General features: G+C 47.5%; 1 protein-coding gene and 1 non-coding gene across 2 annotated transcripts in view; one reads left to right on the top strand and one right to left on the bottom strand.

The window, feature by feature from the left end:
* Positions 1–17,148, top strand: part of POU6F2 (POU class 6 homeobox 2) — a 314,537-nt gene that overhangs the window by 212,630 nt on the left and 84,759 nt on the right. The window lies entirely within an intron of this gene.
* LOC114813998 lies at positions 10,046–10,183 on the bottom strand. Its single transcript, XR_003761741.1, has one exon. It is a non-coding gene; the product is annotated as a small nucleolar RNA SNORA7 (small nucleolar RNA).

Genomic DNA, 17,148 nt, shown 5'->3' with positions numbered 1-17,148 from the left:
GGGGCAGACCGACGTTAAAATAAGTTATAGTTATGTACTATACTATGTATACTATAGTATACTATGTGTACTTAACTACGTACTATAGTTAAGTGCTACAGGGCTGACTGTGGCATGAATATCAAGCACAGATCGAAGGGCCTGGATCGAACCCCACACTAACAACTTGGACTTTCAACTATAAATACAGTCGAACGTGCCCCTTATTCCCCCACCCCCACCCCGTTTTGCAGTCTCCCAAAAGCCTCGTTGGTTATTTTTCATCCTCTTTTCTGTGTATCGTTGAACTGTGTCTTACTCAGGTAGCGGAATTTGACGATACCTTTAAATGCCCTTTGGCTAACGAAAGCCTTCGTGTGGAGGATTTTCTAGATGTTCATCGGTACAGAAGTTTCATTTTCTTCACACTTATTTTCAGCACCGAGCCGCAGCTTCATGGTGATCCCTAATCATAATCTTGTGTGTGTATGTATGCAGATGTGTGTGCGTGTGCCTATATTACAGAGCCATAATCATAATAATAACGATGGTATTTGTTCAACGCTTACTACGTCAAGCACTGTTCTAGGGGCTGGAGCAGAAACAAGCTTAATTGTGTTGGAAACAGTCCCTATCCCACATGGGGCTCATAGTCTTAACCTCATTTTACAGATGAGGTAACTGAGCCATAGAGAAGTGAAGTTACTTGCCCAAGGCCACACAGCAGACGAGTGACGGAGGTGGAACTGGAACCCAGGTCCTGCCGACTCCCAGGCCCGTGCTTTATCCACTAGGCCATCTGCAAAGAGTTTGAAAGTGGTCATAGACCGTCGAGTGATAGCAGATATCAGTAAGACAGAAGTTGATTTTGACTCCAGGTTTGCAGATTCCGCGGGGCAGTTTCAGGCGTACAGTCGGTGAAATGGGACCTGGGCCTTAAGACGTTGGCATGTGTTAAGCGCTTACTATGTGCAGAGCACTATTCTAAGCGCTGGGGTAGATACAGGGCAATCAGGTGGTCCCACGTGAGGCTCACAGTCGTAATCCCCATTTTACAGATGAGGTAACTGAGGCCCAGAGAAGTGAAGTGACTTGCCCACAGTCACACAGCGGACAGGTGGCAGAGCCGGGCTTCGAACCCGTGACCTCTGACTCCCAAGCCCGGGCTCTTTCCACTGAGCTACGCTGCTTCTTGAATAATGTTAGTATTTGTTAAGCGCTCACTATGTGCAGAGCACTGTTCTAAGCGCTGGGGTAGATACAGGGTGATGAGATTGTCCCACGTGAGGCTCCCAGTCTTCATCCCCATTTTAAAGATGAGGTAACTGAGGCCCAGAGCAGTGAAGTGACTTGCCCCCAGTCACACAGTTGACAAGGGGCAGAGCCGGGATTCGAATTCGTGACCTCTGACTCCCAAGCCCATGTTCTTTCCACTGAGCCACGCTCAACTCCATCCCCAAGCTGATGGTCAGGCATCCGGTCCAACTACTAGTCATTTTGCCCTTCCTAACGATATCGGTGAAGCGCTTACCGTGTGCTTGGAAGTGTACTAAGCGCTGGGGGGGGGGATACAAGCAAATCCAGTTGGACGTGGTCCCCGTCCCACGTGGGGCTTATGGTCTCAATCTCCGCAGATGAGATAACCGAGGCACAGAGCAGTGAGGTGATCTGCCCGAGGTCACACAGTAGGCAGTTGGCGGAGCCGGAACTAGAGCCCGCGACCTTCTGACTGCCAGGCCCGGCCTCTGTCCGCTTGCTGCTTGACGTTGAGTGATGGGTTGATTTATAGCCCGGGGGGGGGGGTCTTTGTGAATTTCTCAGGGAATCCACATGCACAGCCCGGTACCGATTTGTCCATTCCAAGCGCTTAGTACAGCGCCCTGCACATCGTAAGCGCTCGATAAATACTATCGAATGACCAGTTGAGCATCGTGGCCAGGTAACGGTGTCAGTTTAGGCCTCCGAGCACAGCGTAGACATGTTGGTGCCAGGCTCTTCGTTTTCTCTGGCTCCGTCACCTCGGAGAGATCCATCCGCCGCGCTGATCGCGCTTCGGTTTCTCGGCTGCTGAAGATGCCCACAGTGGGTTTTTGGAGCTTCGAGAAGTCGGGAGCAGGAATTACCCCACCCGCATTGACTGGTACCTCAAAGAAGGACCCTGCTGACTTTATGGATAATTCCCAGCATCCCAAATTGTGGCAACCCACAACCCTTAGGAGAAGCGGAGTGGCTCAGTGGAAAGAGCCCGGGCTTGGGAGTCAGAGGTCGCGGGTTCGAATCCCGGCTCGGCCACGTGTCGGCTGTGGGACTGGGGGCAAGTCACTTCCCATCTCTGTGCCCGTTACCTCATCTGTAAAATGGGGTTTAACTGCGAGCCTCAGGTGGAACAATCTGATTACCTTGTATCCACCCCATCGCTTAGAACAGTGCTCTGTTTTAAGTGCTTAACAAATACCAACATTATTAGTATTATTACTTGCAATATCCTCTGCACTGATGTATATATGTATACTCGAGTGCACATTTCTACCATTTATCCTGGTGTACTCGTGCTAATACCTGCTGTCACCTTGTTTTTTAATCCGCTCCATCTGTAAATGATAATAATGATGGTATTGGTTTAAGCGCTTACTGTGTGCCAAGCACTCTAAGCGCTGGGGTAGATACAGAGTAATCATGTTGTCTCTTGCGGGGCTCACCGTTTTAATCCCCATTTTACAGTCTGTCTTCCCCCTTAGGGACCGTACCTTTCGTGGCTGAAATACTCTCCTAAGTGTGTTGTACGGCGAGGCTCAGTGGAAAGAGCCTGGGCTTGGGAGTCAGAGGTCACGGGTTCTGATCCCGGCTCCGCGGCTTGCCGGGTCCGTGACTGTGGGCGAGTCACCAGCCTGCTGTGGCCTAGGGGAAAGGTGGCAGCCTTGAAAGGCTGGAAGCCCTGGGTTCGAATCCCCCCTCTCGTTGGGGAATCTAAAATAAAAGATTCTAAAGAAAGAGGAGGGTTTAAGGCCTTCAGAACGGAAGGGCTGAGGTTTATCTTAGAGAAGCAGCGTGGCTCAGTGGAACGAGCCCGGGCTTGGGAGTCAGAGGTCATGGGTTCGAATCCCGGCTCTGCCGCTTGTCAGCTGTGTGACTCCGGGCAAGTCACTTAACTTCTCCGTGCCTCAGTTTCCTCATCTGTCAAATGGAGATTAGGACTGTGAGCCTCACGTGGGACAACCTGATTGCCCTGTAGCTACCCCAGCGTTTAGAACAGTGCTCTGCGCATAGGAAGCGCCTAACAAATGCCAACATTGTTATTATTCTCTGGGCCTCAGTTACCTCATCTGTAAAATGGGGATGAAAACTGTGAGCCCCACGTGGGACAACCTGATCACCCTGTATCCCCCCAGCGCTTAGAACGGTGCTTTGCACATAGTAAGCGCTTAACAAATACCGCCATCATTGTACAGTGCTCTGCATGCAATAGTTATTTTTTGTTTGATGCGCTCAGGGTGGAGGAAATGTCTCTTTAGCCACAATAACCCAGAGGCACTGAAATATCAGAAAACCGTCTTTGAGCAGGAAGGAACTTTCATGTACCTCCTGTCACTGGGTTAAATTAATTGAGGTAATGTCTACTCTCATGACAAAGATATTTTATGGAATTTTGTCAGGTTAAAAAAAAACCTGCTCCATATGCTCAACTCTGATTATTGAGGAGACTGTCTTGCAGGGATTTCAGAGTACTTGAAATGATTATTTCACTGTAGGATAACTACCTGTACTTTCTCTTCCAAGAAAGGATGCATGGTTTGTGGAAAACAGGCACATTTCCCCCCTCAGCTCTACCGCTCTCGGGGAGGGTCTTGGCTGATTCTCCGTTAGCCATCGATGGACTGACCCTTATTTCTTCAGCTTAAGGAATATGCAACAGGGAGTGAGAAGCGTTCTTGACTTCTAATCAGGATTTTTCCTTTACTGTTGAGAAGTCACCTCACCTTTGTAATTAGAAGTAGAAAATTCACCTGACTTTTAAGGGTTTTTGAGGTTTTTCCCCCTGCTCAGAAGCATGGGAACCCAGAAGTGTAAGCCGATAGTTGGATTTTTCTTGGTGTCCCCTTAAATTTGATTGGAATGTGGTGTCCCGCAGAAGGCAATGCTCTGACATAAATCCCACAGTAAGTTTCATCTTCTAAGAACAGGAGCCACGCAAATTTGTAGGGCTGTAAGTTACTGACTTCCCCCCAAAAGTAAAGAACAACACTAAAAAATCCCCAGACTTAAAAATGCACTAGAACTCCTTTCCTTCCTCCTCCTCCTCCATTTCCTTCACCTCCACAACCCGACAGCCTCTTGGGAGAAATTCCAAAAACAGAGACTGTACAAAAGATGCACTCGCGAAGTCTTTTGGCAGTGGGAAGCCAATCCAGTGAAGTGTGAGCTAGAGGAAAAGAACGCATTATGTGGGTTATTTTTTAATTTCTTTTAACCGGAAGCTTTTGAGAGAATGACTAAGCAGTCCCAGAGATTATGAAATTTGCTTAAGTGTTAATGGGTTGATTGCTGAGTTAAAGCTGTGCCGTCTCTCCTGGAAGTTGACTGACTGCAGGTCTTCACACTTGACGCCCGGATTTGACTCGGAAATTCTGCCAAGTCCTTTACTCCGAAATTTATCTTAATTAGATCTGAAAGACCTGCCACAGCAGAATAGTCACACCGATTAAAATGAAAAACAGGAGAAATTACTGATCAAATTAATCATAATGTCGGGTTACAGCTGTAGGTCTGATGTAATTTGCCACTCCAGTGAGTTACATCGGTCCAGGCAGAGGAAAGAGAGCCGGTTTTACGGTGATCCGTAACAGCAGCCGGCTCCGGGCGGACCGTCGGGATGATTTTCTCCATCCGTTCTCTCGGCTTATACCGACCTCCGCTCTGCCACTAGGAACAAGTAAAGCAGCAAATGAAAGGAGAGAAATTGTCTTTGAATAAATGGCTGCCCTAGAGAAGGTGTGCCCTAAGAATGCTGCTCGTTGCTCGGTTGTTTTGGGGCTCTCGTAGCCTTCCGATGCTTTCGCCTCCGGTGAATCGGCAACTGAGTACCTGCAGGAAGGGAATCACGGGGTCAGGGAACAGAAGTCAGAGGCTTCGGGCTGCAAGCGACGGAGGTCCGGTCTGTAGGAAACCCCCAGGTCACCGTGCCTTTTCCAAGGGGGCTACGAGGAGCTTTTACCTTTCTTGGCAAGAGGCTAAAACTATCAGCGTCCGGACCTAGTTTAACTGCCCACGCACTGCGCTGACTTCGACTACAGCGGGCCGGTCCAAAAAGCAACAAACTCTGCCAGCCACGGGCGTGGGAGTCAGAAGGACCTGGGTTCTAATCCCAGCTCTTCCACTTGTCTGCTGTGTGACCGTGGGCAAGTCTCTTCACTTCTCTGGGTCTCAGTTCCCTCATCTATAAAATGGGGATTGAGACCGGGAGCCCCACGCGGGACAGGGACTGTGTCCAATATGATTTTCTTGTATCCACCCCAGCGCTTAGTATAGTGCCTGACGCAGAGTAGCTGCTTAACAAATATCGCGATTATTATTATCATTATTATTGCATCTTTTCATCCACTTGCTTTCTCTAACTGCAAGTAATTTTAATGTCCACCTCCCCTGTTAGATTTATTAACTCCTTAAGGGTAGGGATTGTGTCTACAACTCTGTTCTACTCTTAACTTGTAGGGCAATGTTCTGTAGAGTCAAGTTTCGATAAATACCGTTTGTTCGCGCAATGACCGCTCCAACGGTTTATCTACATTTAGCAATCCATCTGGGATATCTCACAGGTCCATTCGGGTTCATTTCAGCCCTGCTTTCCTCACCAAGAAGAGAAATTCAAGGGAACCCTGACTAGGTGGGAGGGGGGTGGATTGGGGAGAGATGTTAAAAGAACAGACTTGCATATGATTCCTTCATCCCGACCTCGCCCGCTCCGCGTATTGTGTTCGCCCCGTTTGGTGTTGTTCTTGCAGATTCGTTTCTCAGTCTTACTGAATCTGCTTTCTTCCCTTCTCCAAGGAGATTTTCTTTTTCTGTTCGTTCTCACATGTGCTTGCACCCTCTTTCTCTCTCCCTCTCTCTCCCTCCTCTCTCATCACCCCCCATCATGGGCCAACGGGAAGGACCTAGACCCCAGGTCCTTCTGACTCCCAGGCCCATGGTCTATCCACTAGGCCTCGCTGCAGCTTTTTTAGCTTTGGCTTAGGTAGAATTAGTGCATAATGGTCAACTTTTGTGTATCTTTGATAGCCATTTAGATTTTGCAAGAAAATCTCCTAAGTCACCCTGCTCCAACTCATTTCCTCTCATGCTGCTAGAATGAGGGATAGGAGTCAGACTCTCTGATTTAGCCTTCTTAATCCAGGAAAGAATGTCCATCAGGGGGTCAGGACTGTGGCTGTTCTACTAACTCCTATTGTCCTGGCTCTGCCCTTATCCTACCAGCTCAGTTTGATCTAGAACTTCCGAATATCTGCACTTTCTATTTCCAAACGTGCATCGAGCATCAGTCTCTAGTGAAGCAGCGTGGCTCGTTGGAAGGAGCCTGGGCTTCGGAGTCAGGGGTCATGGGGTTCGACTCCCGGCTCTGCCACTTGTCAGCTGTGTGACTGTGGGCGAGTCACTTCACTTCTCTGGGCCTCAGTGACCTCATCTGGAAAATGGGGATTAACCGTGAGCCTCACGTGGGACAACCTGATGACCCTGGGTCTACCCCGGCGCTTAGAACAGTGCTCTGCACATAGCAAGCGCTTAACAAATACCAACATTATTATTATTATTAGTGATGCCATATTCTTGGTGTCAAGGAGGATAACACTCCACTGTTCTTCCAAGCGTCCTTTCGTCACTCTCAGAGACAGAATACTAATCTGGGCAGACCAGTGAGGGCAGTTCTCACAATATGATGTTCTTCTTTTTTTTTTAAAAAAAAAAATGGTATTTGCTAAGCGCTTGATATGTGCTAGGCACAGTTCTAAGCCCTGGGGTAGATACAAAGTAACCAGGTTGGACAGAATTCATGTCCCTCATGGGGCTCACTGTCTTAATCCCCATTTTACAGATGAGGGAACCGAGGCCCAGAGAATAAATGATGAATAATGATGGTACTTATTAAGCGCTTACTATGTGCTAAGCACTCTTCTAAGCTCTGAAATAGATACAATTAGGTTGGACACAATCCCTGTCCCACCTGGGGCTCACGCTTTTAATCCCCTTTCTTACAGATGAGAAAAGTGAGGCCCAGAGAAGTAGGTCACTTGCCCAAGGTCGCGCAGCAGACAAGTGATTCGCCCGAGGTCACAGAGCAGGCAAGTGGCCAAACTGGGACTAGAGCTCAGGTCCTTTTGACTTCTAGGCCCATCCTCCAGATCCACTGGCTCAGATAGAAATGGTACATAATGGTGACCTCCTGTCTCTTTCGGGAAGGGATGTTCTCAAGGATCATGAGTTGGATTTACACACACACGATATTAAGAATAGTTTCATTAACTCCTAAAGAGGTAGTGCCTCCAATTACTTCAAAGAACTGCTTTGGAGATATTTTTGGCAGACCTCATCCCAACTCCCCACCCGCTTTTCTTCTATGCCGATTTTGAGCCTCTTCTAATCAACCGGTAGCGTCTGTCGCACCCTTGCTGGGTGCCGAGCGCTGTACTAAGTGCTTGGGAGAGTACAGCAGAGTCGGTTATCCATTCCCCGCCCAGAGCAAGCTTCCGGTCTAGAGGGGGAGACAGACGTGAGCATAGTTACAGAAAGGAGAAATGGCAGAGTGTAAGGCTGTGTCATATAGATCGGGTAGCTTTATGTTCGATCATTCCGTTGTGTATATTAAGCCCTTGCTGTGTGCAGAGCACTGTACTAAGCACTTTATTTCTGATTCGTTTGGGAAGTGATCTCTCTAAGGTTGAACTGAGAGGTAAGAGGAGCCTTGGGAGAAAACCTATGAGGCAGATTTGGGAGCCACAGAAAGGACTTCTAACATCGTGGCTCCGTGGAAAGAGCCTGGGCTTGAGAGTCAGAGGTCATGGGTTCGACTCCCGGATCTGCCACTTGTCAGCTGTGTGACCGTGGGCAAGTCACTTCACTTCTCTGCGCCTCAGTTCCCTCATCTGTAAAATGGGGATTAACTGTGAGCCTCACGTGGGACGACCCGATTACCCTGCAGCTCCCCCAGCGCTTAGAACAGTGCTCGGCACATAGTAAGCGCTTAACAAATACCAACATTATTATTATTAACATACCTAGAGGGAGAGCTCCCAGGATAAATTCCTTCGTTCTCCAGGACTAGTCCAAACTTTTGGTTGAAAAGCAGCATGGGGTAGGGGACAGAGCATGGACCTGGGAGTCAGAAGGTCATGGGTTTTAATTCCACCTCCACTACTTGTCTGCTGTATGATCTTGGGCAAATCACTTCACTTCTCTGGTCCTCAGTTACCACATCTGTAAAATGGAGATTGAGACCGTGAGCCTCACATGGGACGGGGACCGTGTCTACCTCGATTTGCTGGTAATAATAATGATAATAACGTTGGTATTTGTTAAGTGCTTACTATAATAATAATGTTGGTATTTGGTAAGTGCCTACTATGGGCAGAGCATTGTTCTAAGCGCTGGGGTAGACCCGGGGGAATCAGGTTGTCCCACGTGGGGCTCATGGTCTTCCTCCCCATTTTCCAGATGAGGTAACTGAGGCCCAGAGAAGTGAAGTGACTTGCCCACAGTCACACAGCTGACAGGTGGCAGAGTATCCACCACGGTGCTTAGTACAGTCCCTGGCACATAGTAATTGCTTAACAAATACCATCATTATAATTATTATTATGGGTTCAGTCCCTGTGCGGACTGACAAGGAAGGTGTCACCATTCTGACCCGATTAGGAGTTTGGTTTTGGAGGGTGAGGTCCGGATTCACAGTGACACTAGGGACAGGGACTGTGTCCAGTCTGATTATCTTGAGAAGCAGCGTGGCTCAGTGGAAAGAGCACGGGCTTTGGAGTCAGGGCTCATGAGTTCGAATCCCAGCTCCGCCGCTTGTCGGCTGTGTGACTGTGGGCGAGTCACTTCACTTCTCTGGGCCTCAGTTCCCTCATCTGGAAAATGGGGATGAAGACTGCGAGCCCCACGTGGGACAACCTGATTCCCCTGTGTCTACCCCAGCGCTTCGAACAGTGCTCGGCACACAGTAAGCGCTTAACAAATGCCAGCGTTATTATTATTATTGTAACTACATCCAGTGCCTACTACAGTGGTGGGCACATAGCAGGCACTTAATAAATGCCATTATGGATTAACCGATACCACAGTTATCACCGGGAAACAGAGGCAATCAGAAGCCAATGAGAAGCAGAGTGGCCTGATGGATAGAGCACAGGTCTGGGAGTCAGAAGGATTTGGGTTCTAATCCTGGTTCCCTCATCTGTCTACGTGACCTTGGACAAAGTCACTTCACGTCTCTGGGCCTCAGTTTCCTCATCCGTCCAAAAATGGGGATTAAGACTGTGAGCTCCATGTGGGACAGGGACCGTGTCCAAACTGATTAGCCTGTGTCTACTCCAGAACTCGGCACGGTGCCTGGCACGTAGTAAGCACTGAAACAATACCGTTAAAAAAATATTCGGTAGAGGGTGGGGCACCTCTTTAGTCCGCCAGGCCTTTGGAGCTCAGAGTACACCGCAGTTGTTTCGGGACCCCCCCCCCCAAAAAGAATAAAACATCACTTTTCAACCATTTAAGGCTTTGTTTAGAGACAGCCTCGATTCTGGAAGCTTCCCACTTGTGTGTCGGTTCCGAGGATTATGACGAACCTTCCTTATTGTCGTTGCCTTATGCCGTCGAGCCGTGTCCGACCCATAGCGACGCCATGGACACATCTCTCCCAGAATGCCCCAAGTCCACCTGCAGTCGTCCTGGTAGTGGATCCGCAGAGTTTTCTTGGCCAAAATAGGGAAGCGGGTTACCGTTGCCTCCTTCCGCACCGTAAACCTGAGTGTCCGTCCTCGACTCTCTCCCGTGCTGCTGCTGCCAGTGCAGGTGAGTTTTAACGTGTAGCAGATGGCCTTCCACGCGCTAGCCACTGCCCAAGCTGGGAATGGAATGGGTGGGCCTCCGCTTGACTCTCCCTCCCATAGTCGAGACTGGTAGAGGACTGGAAACTCTCCAGGTGCGACCCTGAGAGGCAAAGAACCTTCCCATTCAACCCGTTCCCCGGAAGAAGTTCAGCATCGGACTATTCTTTTATGCCACCCACAGTTATATACTCTGTCTCTTCACCCTTCTAGAATTAGGGGCAGAGATTAGCGGCAGAAAATCCAATGCACGTGGACTCGAGAATTAAGGAAACATCACGAGGAATGAAGGCTTCCATGTTGTTTTCTTGAGTGTTTGGTACTTTCTGCCGCTACTTGAGCAGTGTGTTGTCAGTTGCACTTAATGAAAGGCTTTCCCAAAGTTAATTTTTCTCCTCGTAATACAATAACCAAATTTGCTTTAACACTCGAAAAAGCCCATCCATTCTAAAGAGAATCAGTTGCTTAATCCTAAAATTAAAGGTTATTGCATGCAAGAGAAAATAATTACATGCTCGAAGTATGGAAAAAAGAAAACTTTCTTTTAATATGTAGGTATTTGTATAATTAAAGACTAATCAAGTGTGAAAGGCTGCTGACTAAACCAGAAAATGAGACTGTTGGCAAGCAATATTGTAATGTAAATGCCATTTTTGTTTAAGGACTAAAAAGCTGGAGGAATGATATCCCAAACAGATTAAAAGCAAACAGCATTGATGATAAATATTTATCAGATTTCAAATGCAACACACAGAGAGTTTTCTATTTTAGATGCAAGGCATATTTGCACTGGGGTATTCAGCCACTTTACAAGAGGTGGTAACATCCTCACTTAAAATTGCATTTCCCAATATTATCATCTTAATGTTCAAATGCATGTGAATTATTAATCAGGGTAAGGTGCCGCTTTTGGGCTACTGAGCGCAAAAGGCAGTTATCTTTTAATGTGAACTTGTCATGTTAGACAAATCTAATCAAATCCTTCCAAATTTGAAAATTAGGGGGCGGGGAGGGAGGAATAGGGTGATATAATCTTGCTGTTTTAACTCTCCTTCAGGCGGTGATGTTGTCCCAGAATGTAGCTCTCTGGTTTATGGAAATCCAACTGGGAATCCAGTCTTAGGAAAGCTGTCGTTCTTCCTTGCCTTTTCAAGTGACCCTGATGGTATACGATCTGTTTTCCCTATTAAATTAAAGAAGGAAAAGAGGAACAGAGAGGATAGAACTGTGCTGTAAGCTCCCTGAGGGGAATGAATCTTTTGTATGTCTTTTCTCCCGAACCACTGCCCCGAAACGTTCATTAAAGTGCTTGGTCCTTGTCAATTCAATCACGTAATCAAGCGGCATCAAGCGAAGGCTATCGGGAGAGAGTCCCGTGCTTTCATTCTTTTTTCTGACCTCTCATCCTGTTGGCGTTGAACTGAACAGGGAACATGCAAGCCAGGAGGGGGAGGGGAGTCATGGCATTTGTTCAGCACTTACTATGTGCAGGCACTGTACTAAGCACTATGGAAATCCAACTGGGAATCCAGGTTGGACGCAAGCAAATCAGGATGGACGCGGTCCCTTTCCCGTGTGAGGCTCACCGTCTCAATCTCCCTGTGCGAGGTACGGGAAGTTAAGAGTCTTGCTCAAGTTCACACAGCGGACGAGTGGCAGAGGCAGGATTAGAACCCGTGACTTTCTGACTCCCAGGCCCGTACTCTATCCACCATGCCATGCTGCTTCTCAACGGATGCTGTAACGCGCGGAGGAGTACGATCACGAACGATGTGCTGTAAGAGTCCACGGGGGAGGTCACAGTCGCTAACACATTTATTTATGTTAATGTCGGTCTCCCCCTCTAGACTGTAAGCCTGGTGTCGGCAGGGAACGTGTGTCTTCATTGTTATGTTGTACTCTCCTGAGCACTTAGTACAGTGCTCTGCATGCATAAATAATAATAATGTCGGTATTTAAGAGCTTACAACGTGCAGAGCACTGTTCTAAGCGCTGGGGGAGATACAGGGTAATCAGCTTGTCCCAGGTGGGGCTCACAGTTAATCCCCATTTGACAGATGAGGTCACTGAGGCACAGAGAAGTGAAGTGACTTGCCCATAGTGACAGAGCTGGGATTCGAACCCACGACCTCTGACTCCCAAGCCCGGGCTCTTTCCACTGAGCCACGGAATGATTGAACAGGCCCGCCGGGCTTGCAGGATTCTGGAGAGGGATGGCTCTCCTTGCGCAGAAGCTTTGGGAAGCCCGAGAAGCGTCTCAGAAGCAGGGACAGGCTTTGCAGTTAGTGTACGCCTTTCTGCGGAGATCAGTCTTTGTAATAATGTTGGTATCTGTCAAGCGCTTACTATGTGCAGAGCACTGTTCTAAGCGCTGGGGAAGATACAGGGTAATCAGGTCGTCCTACGTGAGGCTCACCGTCTTAATCCCCATTTGACAGATGAGGTCACTGAGGCACCGAGAAGTAGCCCTGTAGATGGGAATAGCACAGCCTAGCAGAAAGAGCACGGGACCGGGAACTGGGAGACCTGTGTTCCAATCCCAGCTCCACCCCTATTCTGTTGTGGGATCTTGTGCAAGTCATTTGATTTTTTTTGTGCCTCAGTTTCCTCATCTGGAAAATGGGGTTTAAATATCTTTGTCGTCCTTCCTTCTTAGACCGTGAGAAGGGACTGTGGCTGATCTGCTTCTAGAGTATCTACCCCAGAACTCGGTACATGGCTTGGCACTTAGTAAGCACTTAACAAATACCATAATTATTATTATTATTATTATCATCATCATCACAATGTGGAGTGGATTACCAAATATGCACTGGGATCTTCAGCAATGCCTGCAGGCATCAGTAAGATTTCAGTAGTGTCACCAAAAAGGATGACTAATAAAAATGTTGGTATTTGTTAAGCGCTTACTATGTGCCGAGCACAGTTCTAAGCGCTGGGGGAGATACAGGGTGATCAGGTTGTCCCCTGTGGGGCTCACAGTTTTAATCCCCATTTTGCAGATGAGGGAACTGAGGCACAGAGAAGTTAAGTGACTTGCCCACGGTCACACAGCTGACAAGTGGCGGAGCCGGGATTCAAACCTCTGACTCCCAAGCCCGGGCTCTTTCCACGGAGCCACGGCAGAGCACGAACTGAGATTTACTGCTTGAACCGGGGAGGGAGCCTCCTAACCAGATATGGGGAGAGAACGGATTAAATATATTTTCATAAACCCTAGTATTTTATGATACGTAATTACCACCCGCTTTCCTAGCATTGCGAATTGTCCCAACAGGAACTTATGACAGAGGAAGGAGAGATTATTTTTGGTGTCCAGTGGAACCGTAGATTTTATCTTTAGATTTAAAATTAGTCATCAATTTAAAGGGGTTTTGTCATCTGTTTGGTTTGTATCATTAATAATAGCATCTTCCAGAAGGCAGAAACCTAGAAGTCCGTCTCTGATGCATTCGAAGTTTTGCGGAAATGCACCCAGAGCCAATTTGATTGTCTTCAAGCCTTGCTGCTGAAAACTCTTTATGTAAATCATTTCCCCACGGGAACCTAATGATTTGCTCTTTTCTGAATATTACTGAACAAGTCCATGAGGTGACCAGTCCAAAGTCATTTTAAAGTTAATTGTCTAATGAAACAACCTGAGAAAAATGGACAGTTCCGAAAAGTTGCTCCCTCTCATTCTTTTCCCACATACAATTTTCAGAGAACAACATCGGAGACTTACTCAATCCTTGAAAAGAGAGGCTGAGCTGTCCCAGAGAGGTGGAACCATGGTGTCTTACAGCACCAGAGTGACAAACTGAAGGCCCGTGTAGATCGCGGAAGGGGACGGAGTTGGCGAGAGATGCTGACCATGACTGTTATTCACAAATTGGAAACGGAAAATCGAACAGATGCATTTAGATCTTCTTTGGTTGCACTGTCACCGAGAGAATATTTGTGATTCTAGCGTTTGACCCCAATTTACAACACATATCTCCCTCATATCTCACTCCCACCAGCTCCAGGAATTAGAGCTTCTTCTAAAACGACCCTTAGCCAATATGGGATTTAGGTGAACCTCATCTGAAAAGCACTTGGCCATCCTCTAGACCATCAGCTTAGTCGTTTAGACTGTGAGCCCGTCATTGGGCAGGGACTGTCTCTATCTGTTGGCGAATTGTACATTTCAAGCGCTTAGTATAGTGCTGTGCACATAGTAAGCGCTCAATAAATATTATTAAATGAATAAGCTGGTTGTGGGCAGGGTCGGGATAACGGTTACTGAACGGATACTGTTCTTTCCCAAGTACTTAATTATAATTATAATAATAATTATAATAATAATAATGTTGGCATTTGTTAAGGGCTTACTATGTGCAGAGCACTGTTCTAAGCGCTGGGGTAGACGCAGGGTAATCGGGTCGTCCCACGTGAGGCTCACAGTTAATCCCCATTTTACAGATGAGGGAACTGAGGCACAGAGAAGTGAAGTGACTTGCCCACAGTCACACAGCTGACAAGTGGCAGATCCGGGAGTCGAACCCGTGACCTCTGACTCCGAAGCCCGGGCTCTTTCCACTGAGCCCCGAGGCCCGTGGACGCAATCGAAGCCAGGGTTTGTTGGGGTGGGATCTTGGCTGGGCGGGTTGTTTCCGGGACCTTTGTGCTCTGCACACAGTAATTGCTCAATAAATACAGTTGCTTGATTGAAGCCGGTATTTACTGTCTTCTAGGAGGTAAGCTCCTTGTGGGCAGGGTTCATATCTACCAACTCTGTTGGGTTTTGTTCTCTCCCAGGTGCTTAGTACAGTACTCTGCACACCGTGAGCACTCAATAAATACCACTGATGAATTGATCTGCAGTCCAAAAGGCACCAAGTCTACGAAGAAGCCATATCATAGAGAAGCAGCGTGGCTCAGTGGAAAGAGCCCAGGCTTGGGAGTCAGAGGTCATGGGTTCGAACCCCGGCTCTGCCACTTGTCAACTGTGTGACCGCGGGCAAGCCACTTCACTTCTCTGCGCCTCAGTTCCCCCCTCTGTAAGATGGCGATTAAGACCGTGAGCCTCACGGGGGACAACCTGATGACCCTGTATCTCCCCCAGTGCTTAGAACAGTGCTCTGCACATAGTAAGCGCTTAGCAAATACCAACCTTATTTATTATTTTCATCTATTTCCCCTTTGAAGTTACCTACGAAGGGAGAAAGGAAAATGAAGCTGTGCTGGGTTGACCCGTTAGGTCCGGGAGATGATGTGCATAGGCTAGAGGCAGCTGGATTCTGCTTCTGGGTCCCAACTACCCTCTTGCGGGCCCTCCCCAGCCCACCCACAAGCAAACCCCTCTAAACATCTTTGTCCTGAAATATCTGCAGGCCTAGTATAATAATAATGATGTTGGTATTTGCTAAGCGCTTACTATGTGCAAAGCACTGTTCTAAGCGCTGGGGTAGATACAGGAGAATGAGGTTGTCCCACGTGAGGCTCACAGTCTTCATCCCCATTTGACAGATGAGGGAACTGAGGCACAGAGAAGTGAAGTGACTTGCCCACAGTCACACAGCTGACAAGTGGCAGAGCCGGAATTCGAATATAATATGTAATATTAGCCTGAATCATCTGGATAATAGGCTAGTGTTGACTAAGCTTGGTTGTCTGGCAGCTGGTTCCTGCTCACAATTACTTGGAAATGGAACAAGGTTTTTGAGGAGGAAATAAAAGATTTGTTTTTGAGCCACATAATTGTAAGAAGTGATAGTGGTTTACTCTGAGCTAGGAAGAGAAGATGGCCTATTAATTCACAGAGTGCCTACTGTATGCAGCATTTGATTTCCCCCTGTTTCTCTCTCTTTTCCCCTTAGTCTCTTACTCCCCTCACTGCAAGACTTACTTTTCGTATGACCTGTATAAATAACCGTATTCCATTTTAATGCTCCAAAAACGATGCAAAAAAGGGGTCCAATCATGTAAGTAAATATGCTGTATGCCCCGATTAGACTGTAAGCCCGTCAATGGGCAGGGATTGTCTCTATCTGTTGCTGAATTGTACATTCCAAGCGCTTAGTACAGGGCTCTGCACATAGTGAGCGCTCAATAAATACCATTGAATGAATGAATGAATGATTTATTGAGGAGCAGGTTGGCCTAGTGGAAAGAGCCCAGTCTCGAGAGTCAGAGAACCTGGGTTCTAATCCCAGGTCTGAGGGGTATTTGCTTGTGACCTTGGGTCAGTCACTTAACCTTCTCTGTCCTTCAGTTTCCTCATCTGTAAGATGGAGATTCGATGCTTTTTTTTCCCCCTCTTGTTAGACTGTAAGCCCCGTGTGGGATAGGGGCTGTGTCTGACCCGATTAACTTGGACCTACCCCTGCACTTAGAAGAGTCCCTGACACATGAGAAGCAGCGTGCCTCAGTGGAAAGAGCACGGGCTTTGGAGTCAGAGGTCATGAGTTCGGATCCCGGCTCTGCCACTTGTCAGCTGGGTGACTGTGGGCAAGACACTTCACTTCTCTGGGCCTCAGTGACCTCATCTGTAAAATGGGGATGAAGACTGTGAGCCCCACGTGGGACAACCTGATTCCCCTGTGTCTACCCCAGCGCTTAGAACAGTGCTCTGCACATAGTAAGCGCTTAACAAATACCAACGTTATTATTGTAAGTGCCTAATACCATTAAATAATAATAATAAAAACCATTAATAGTATTCCACCACTTATTTGTGGTGCGGAGAAAGCATACACTGCATTTAAGCCTGATTCTATGTAGAGGCCACGTAGCTGAATACAAGTCCCTTAGTAAGCTTGTCTTCTAGCCTGTAAGAGCACTGCGGGCTTGGAATTTTTCTTTTTATTGTTATTCTGTACTCTCCCAAGCATTTAGCACAAAGCTCTGCACCCAGTAAGTTTTCAATAAATATGGCTGACCATTGTTCTTGTCTGTCCGTCTCCCCCGATTAGACTGTAAGCCCGTCAAACGGCAGGGACTGTCTCTATCTGTGCCGACTTGTTCATCCCAAGCGCTTAGTACAGTGCTCTGCACATAGTAAGCGCTCAATGAATACTATTGAATGAATGAATGAATGAGTCTTTGGTGTTTCCGA

The sequence above is a fragment of the Ornithorhynchus anatinus genome, chromosome 8 (genome assembly GCF_004115215.2).
Source record: "Ornithorhynchus anatinus isolate Pmale09 chromosome 8, mOrnAna1.pri.v4, whole genome shotgun sequence".
In the NCBI taxonomy this organism is placed as follows: domain Eukaryota; kingdom Metazoa; phylum Chordata; class Mammalia; order Monotremata; family Ornithorhynchidae; genus Ornithorhynchus; species Ornithorhynchus anatinus.
Note: the sequence above shows the minus strand (reverse complement) of the source record. Positions and strands in the feature narration are given on the sequence as shown.